The sequence below is a fragment of the Orcinus orca genome, chromosome 1 (assembly GCF_937001465.1).
Source record: "Orcinus orca chromosome 1, mOrcOrc1.1, whole genome shotgun sequence".
Lineage (NCBI taxonomy): Eukaryota > Metazoa > Chordata > Mammalia > Artiodactyla > Delphinidae > Orcinus > Orcinus orca.
The window spans coordinates 162,907,853-162,913,678 of record NC_064559.1 but is presented as its reverse complement, the minus strand read 5'-3'; the positions used below and the strand labels follow the sequence as shown (position 1 = coordinate 162,913,678).

Here is a 5,826-nt window from a genome sequence, read left to right as displayed (position 1 = left end):
AGCTGGAGGAAGAAGATGAAGTGGGAAGGACACTTCTGGAGCCCCCATCTGCCTTCCATGATGGCTACCTGAGCAGTTGACCCACAAAGGCCTTCATGCTTCCCCCACCTCCAGACAGGTTTTCCTGGAACCCCAGACAGACAGACAGTGATGTTTCTCCTCTCCAGACAGCATCCTCAGCAGCTACCGCTGACACAGCCTCCCCACCCTCCACATGGGTGGGGTAAGTGGGCAGTCCAGTCCCCAGGGGTGATGCTGTAGGTGGCACCAGGAGTGAAGTCACAGACATCTGCAGACACAGAGACCTTTGATTTTCTCCCAGACCCAGAGACATTTGCAACTCTCTCTTCTCTTTTTTTTTTTTTACATCTTTATTGGAGTATAATTGCTTTACAATGGTGTGTTAGTTTCTGTTTTATAACAAAGTGAATCAGTTATACATATGTTCCCATATCTCTTCCCTCTTGCGTCTCCCTCCCTCCCAGCCTCCCTATCCCACCCCTCTAGGGGGTCACAAAGCACCAAGCTGACCTCCCTGTGCTATGCAGCTGCTTCCCACTAGCTATCTATTTTACATTTGGTAGTGTATATATGTCCATGCCACTCTCTCACTTTGTCACAGCTTACGCAACCCCTACCCATATCCTCAAGTCCATTCTCTAGTAGGTCTGTGTCTTTATTCCTGTCTTACCCTAGGTTCTTCATGACATTTTTTTTTCTTAAATTCCATATATATGTGTTAGCATACGGTATTTGTCTTTCTCTTTCTGACTTACTTCACTCTGTATGACAGACTCTAAGTCCATCCACCTCACTATAAATAGCTCAATTTCGTTTCTTTTTATGGCTGAGTAATATTCCATTGTATATATGTGTCACATTCTTTATCCATTCATCCGATGATGGACACTTAGGTTGTTTCCATCTCTGGGCTATTGTAAATAGAGCTGCAATGAACATTTTGGTACATGCAACTCTCTCTCCTTTACCTATCACTCAGCCCCACCATCCGGATACAAATCCAAACAGTCATCAGCACCCTCCTTAGGAAACTGGGATGGAAAGTCCTTGGAGGTAAAGCAGGTTCCATCTGAAAGGGGCTTAGGGACTGGCAAGTGCTACCCCTGGGGAGAAAAGGGCCGCCCACCCATTCCAGGAAGATCCAGGAATCCTGAGGGCAGCTCCTGAAGAGACAGAAGGGCTGAGCAGCCGGTGTCCAGGGTGATATTCCATTAAGTGCAGCAGGCACAGAACCTCGGGCCCACTGTACTTTAAGTCAAAGAAAGTGTTTTAGTATATAATATTAATGCATTTGCCTTTATACCAAAGCAGGTGTAAAATATAATTATACATACACATATGTACATGCATATGTGCATGAGTATGTTTGTGTACATACATGTATATGTACACATATATGCACATTTCTGAAGAAAGGGGTCCATGAAGCTAAAAGTGCCTAGAGCCCACAAAAGTTCTCTTGCAGCCCTGCTCACATCACCTCTTGGGGTCTCAGTTTCCCCATCTATAAAGTACACATTATAACACTGTCTGCACCGTTCGTCTCCACAGTGCCACAGTGCCATCCGTGAGCCATCACGTTCCCAATCCACAGTTTGGAAGGCTCCCCACGGACACCTCATACAACATCCAAACCTCCTAACTTTGCGTTTGAAGCCTTTCACTGTTTTCCACTTTGAGCTTCTCCCGCTTTCCCGGGATGCACAGCTCTCCGACTAGAAACAGCGTGCCTGGCAGTGTTTCCAGGATGAGCTAAGCCTCAAGTTTCAGCATGCCTTTGCACGCTCAGAGCCCTTTTACTTCAAAGATACCCCCTCTTCTCTGCCTGATGGTCTCCTATTCACAGCACTGCTACATAATTTGTCGGGCCCAGTGGACGATGGAAATATGGGGTCCTTTGTTCAAAAATTCAGAACTCCAAGATGGCAAAGGAGAACATTAAACGAAGCACGGGGGTCTTCTGAGCACAGGGCCTGGTGTGACAGCACAGGTCACGCTCCTATGAAGATAGGTCTGGCTCCTCCTCTTCCGAAGTCAGCTCAGATCTCACCTGCTTTTTGAAGCCGTGCCTGATCCCTAAGACAAATAATAGGAAGGCACAAAATGAAGCACTTCTTATGTCCTAGCCACTGTGCCAAGCACTTTACAGCCAGGGGTTCATTTAATCCTCACAAATGCCCCACGATGTAGGTAGGATTATGGTCCCCATTTTGCAGATGAAGAAACAGAGGCTCAGCAAGCAGGTGTCAGAGCAGGCATTTAAACCAAGGGCTGCCTGGGCCCAGAGTTCATGCTCTTACCAGCTAGGCTGTACCAACCCTTCTGACTCCATAGCCTTTTAATCTTGCGTTTGCCATCCAATTTCTAAACTCCCCGGCCCTCACCCTGTTCCTTCAGTCCCTGGGCATCCATCCTTTCAGCACCTCTGGCCCTTCAAACACACCAAGAAGTCAATGTCCTTCTTTCCAGCCCATAGTAGCTTCTGGTTTCCCAGGAGCCACGCATTGAATTGAAACATCTTTTCCCTGGGACACCTGGGGATTATCGGTCAGTATTCTCACGTTCCCTGTGACCCCAAGTTTAGTCCATTTGGGCTCCATAAGGTCTTGTGAGCCCCATGCTTCACCTCCAGTGCCAGGGGTAGTTCAGTCCCTTTTTATCCTTTGCCAAACATCAACGTTCCCCTCACTAGCCCGTTTCTTTCTCCAATCTATCTGACCCCCTGCAGCCATCCTGTCTTCTAAAAAATGCAGACCTGCTCATGTCTGTCCTCTTTAAGATCCTTCTGTTCTCTCCATTTTCTTCAGCTCCCTGAGCCTGGTACACAAGACACCACCAGCCCTTCCACTAGAACCCTCCCACATGATCATCACTAATTACTTCTTTGAAATTCCCAGAAAGAGTCATGCTTTCTCATGTCCCCATGCCTGTGCAGATGACACTTGCGTACTGGGCATGCCCTTCCCAGAACTCTTAGAAAACTCCTCCTGACAAGTTGGGACTCATTTAGCCTCACCTCCTCCAGGAAGCCTTCTATACTGGCCCTTCCCAAGGCTGAGTTAAGGGCTTCTTCTCTGCCCTCCCCCCACCCCAAAACTCCCAGAGCTTGCCTCTGGCCCAGCACTTACTTGGGCTCAGACCCATTTGGAGGTGGAGACCACATCTAATTCACCTCTGGGTCCCCAGCCTCTGGCACTGGACCTCTTTGGGACCTAGAAAGCACACAATAGGTATTTTCTGAGTAAAATCTATAGATGAATGACCATTGGGCCAAGATGCATCTGACCCTGGTCACCTCTCTGGCCTCAGGCGCTCCATTGAAACACAGCTGGGCATAGCTACCTCTGCAGCATGCAGAGAACAGGTGTCTGAATTAGACTAGAAGCACTGAAGGCTCTGGAAGGAAGCAAGATGGACAGATCATTGAGTAGCTATTGAGTTTGAAACTTCTGAGAAAAGACTTACATTCTCAGATGGATAAATGTGCTTAGAAAATGAAGTGTATCGCATTAAAAACCGAGACCTTAATTTCAGCAAAAAGAATGAGTTGTACAAAAAGAGAAATTTAATCATCATACTATATGGTTCAGCTGTGACCTACGTGGTTGCAATACTAAATGTTAAATCTAACCAAAAATTATGTTGTAACTGGACTGGGAAGTTGGGGTAAGGGGAAGTGGCTTTGTAGGGAAGAGAGCTAGATCCTTCTCTTCCATCATAGCAAGTCGATAGAACATATCTCAAACTGAAAATGAAGAAAGAGATGTTTAAACACATTATTTAGAAATATGGGGGCTTCCCTGGTGGTGCAGTGGTTGAGAGTCCGCCTGCCGATGCAGGGGACACGGGTTCGTGCCCCGGTCCGGGAGGATCCCACATGCCGCGGAGCGGGTGGGCCCATGAGCCATGGTCGCTAAGCCTGCACGTCCGGAGCCTGTGCTCTGCAACAGGAGAGGCCACAGCAGTGAGAAGCCCGCGTACCGCAAAAAAAAAAAAAAGAAAAAAAGAAAAGAAGTATGGAGTTAACTACGGAAGAAATACTCTGGGCAGTGAGATTTGGGGATGGAGGGAGATGGGCCTGGGGAAAGGGCCTTACAGGACTGTCTGACTTTCTGAACCATGTATGTGATGTTGGTGAAACACACATATAATTTTTTAAATATCACCTGTGGTTTGAAAGCAGGGACCTGTTGTGAGGCAAGCGTCTTGTTCAATCAGCCTGACTAATCTCCAGAAACACCACTTGTGTAGTTCATCCCAGCCCTCCCAGCCCTGGAACCAGACTGGGCTGGGCCACCTCCCCTGCCCTCCATGACCCGACCCCACCCTGCCACGCACAGCGGCCTTTGCTCCCTGCAGCCCGGCCTCCTCCCATTTCTCCTGCAGACACTGCTGCCCCCACCCTTTGGCTTTCGCTCAGGCTGTGCCCTCTGCCTCTGCGTTAACACCTTTCCTCCCTTCTGCCTTCCCAGCTCTTCCTTCCGACACTAAGGCCGTCGGGGACGAGCATGTTGGCTTTTCCCCGGCCAGCGCTGCACACATCTGAGTGGCTGTCGTGGGCTGCACCTCCCTCCCCTGGGCCTTGACACCATCCCTGCTCTCTGGATCTGAGTGAAAAGGCCTGAGGAGCCCCGTTCCAGCACCATCACACCCACCTGTACCATCACAGCCAAGGACCTCTCTGAGTCTGCTTCCTCACCTGGAAAATTGAGATCTTCAGGACCACTCGCCAGGATGTTCATGAGGGTGGGCTGACATGACCTTCGTGGGAGGGCGCAAGCTGACCCCCCGCTTTCAGGCCCCCTCTTCTCTAGACACATCTTGCCCCACGGCGGCGGCAGCTGCAGTAAAAGCTCGCATTTATCAAGTGTTTACCACGTGTCGGCACTGCCCCAAATGGTGCAGCATCTCATTGAACCCTTACAGTGGGTAACAGTATCCCCATTTCACAGATGACAAAATGGGGGCTCATCCAGGGTAACTTGCTGGTGAATCTACCTGTCGCCCCCCACATTAGACCACAGCAGCTCCAAGCCGAGGAGAACTGTCCACCCCTGTTCATAGTGGCGTTACCACAGTAGCCAAAAGATTCATCAACGGAAGAACGGACAGGTAACACGTGGTCTCAAAGGAATGTTGTTCGGCCTTAAAAAGCGAAGGATTTCTGACACACGCTACAACACGGACAAACCTTGAGGACACGATGCTAAGTGAAGTAAGCTAGGCACAGAAAGGCAAGTACTGCGTGCCTCCCCTGGCGCAAGCTCCCTAGAGCAGTCAAGTTCATGGGCGCAGGGGGTAGAAGGTTGCCGGGGGCTAGGGAGAGGATGGGGAGTCCGTGTTTAATGGTACAGAGTTTCAGTTTGAAAACGTGAGAAATCTGGAGGCGGACGGTAAGGATGGCTGCACAAAGATGTGAATATACTTAATGCCACTCACCGAACTGTGCACTTAAAACATGGTTAAAATGTTAAATGTTAAGCGGTATATTTTATCACAATAAAATGTTTTAAAATGTAGTTAGAGGGGCTTCCCAGGTGGCGCAGTGGTTGAGAGTCCGCCTGCCGAGGCAGGGGACACGGGTTCGTGCCCCCGTCCGGGAGGATCCCACGTGCCGCGGAGCGGCTGGGCCCGTGAGCCGTGGCCGCTGAGCCTGCGCGTCCGGAGCCTGTGCTCCGCAGCGGGAGAGGCCACGGCAGTGAGAGGCCCGTGTGCCGAAAAAAAAAAAAAAAAATGTAGTTAGAGACAGAAGGTAGAATGTATTTTGCTGTCACTGCATTGGACACTTAGGAATGGTTAACATGA

General features: G+C 49.6%; 1 long non-coding RNA gene across 1 annotated transcript; it reads right to left on the bottom strand.

The window, feature by feature from the left end:
• Nucleotides 1-495: 495 nt before the first annotated feature.
• LOC117202878 (uncharacterized) lies at nt 496-5,302 on the bottom strand. The gene is made up of 3 exons (XR_004485391.2): nt 4,721-5,302; nt 3,150-3,233; nt 496-2,097 (listed from the first exon to the last, which is right to left on the bottom strand). It is a non-coding gene; the product is annotated as an uncharacterized LOC117202878 (long non-coding RNA).
• Between the last annotated feature and the right edge of the window lie 524 nt (nt 5,303-5,826).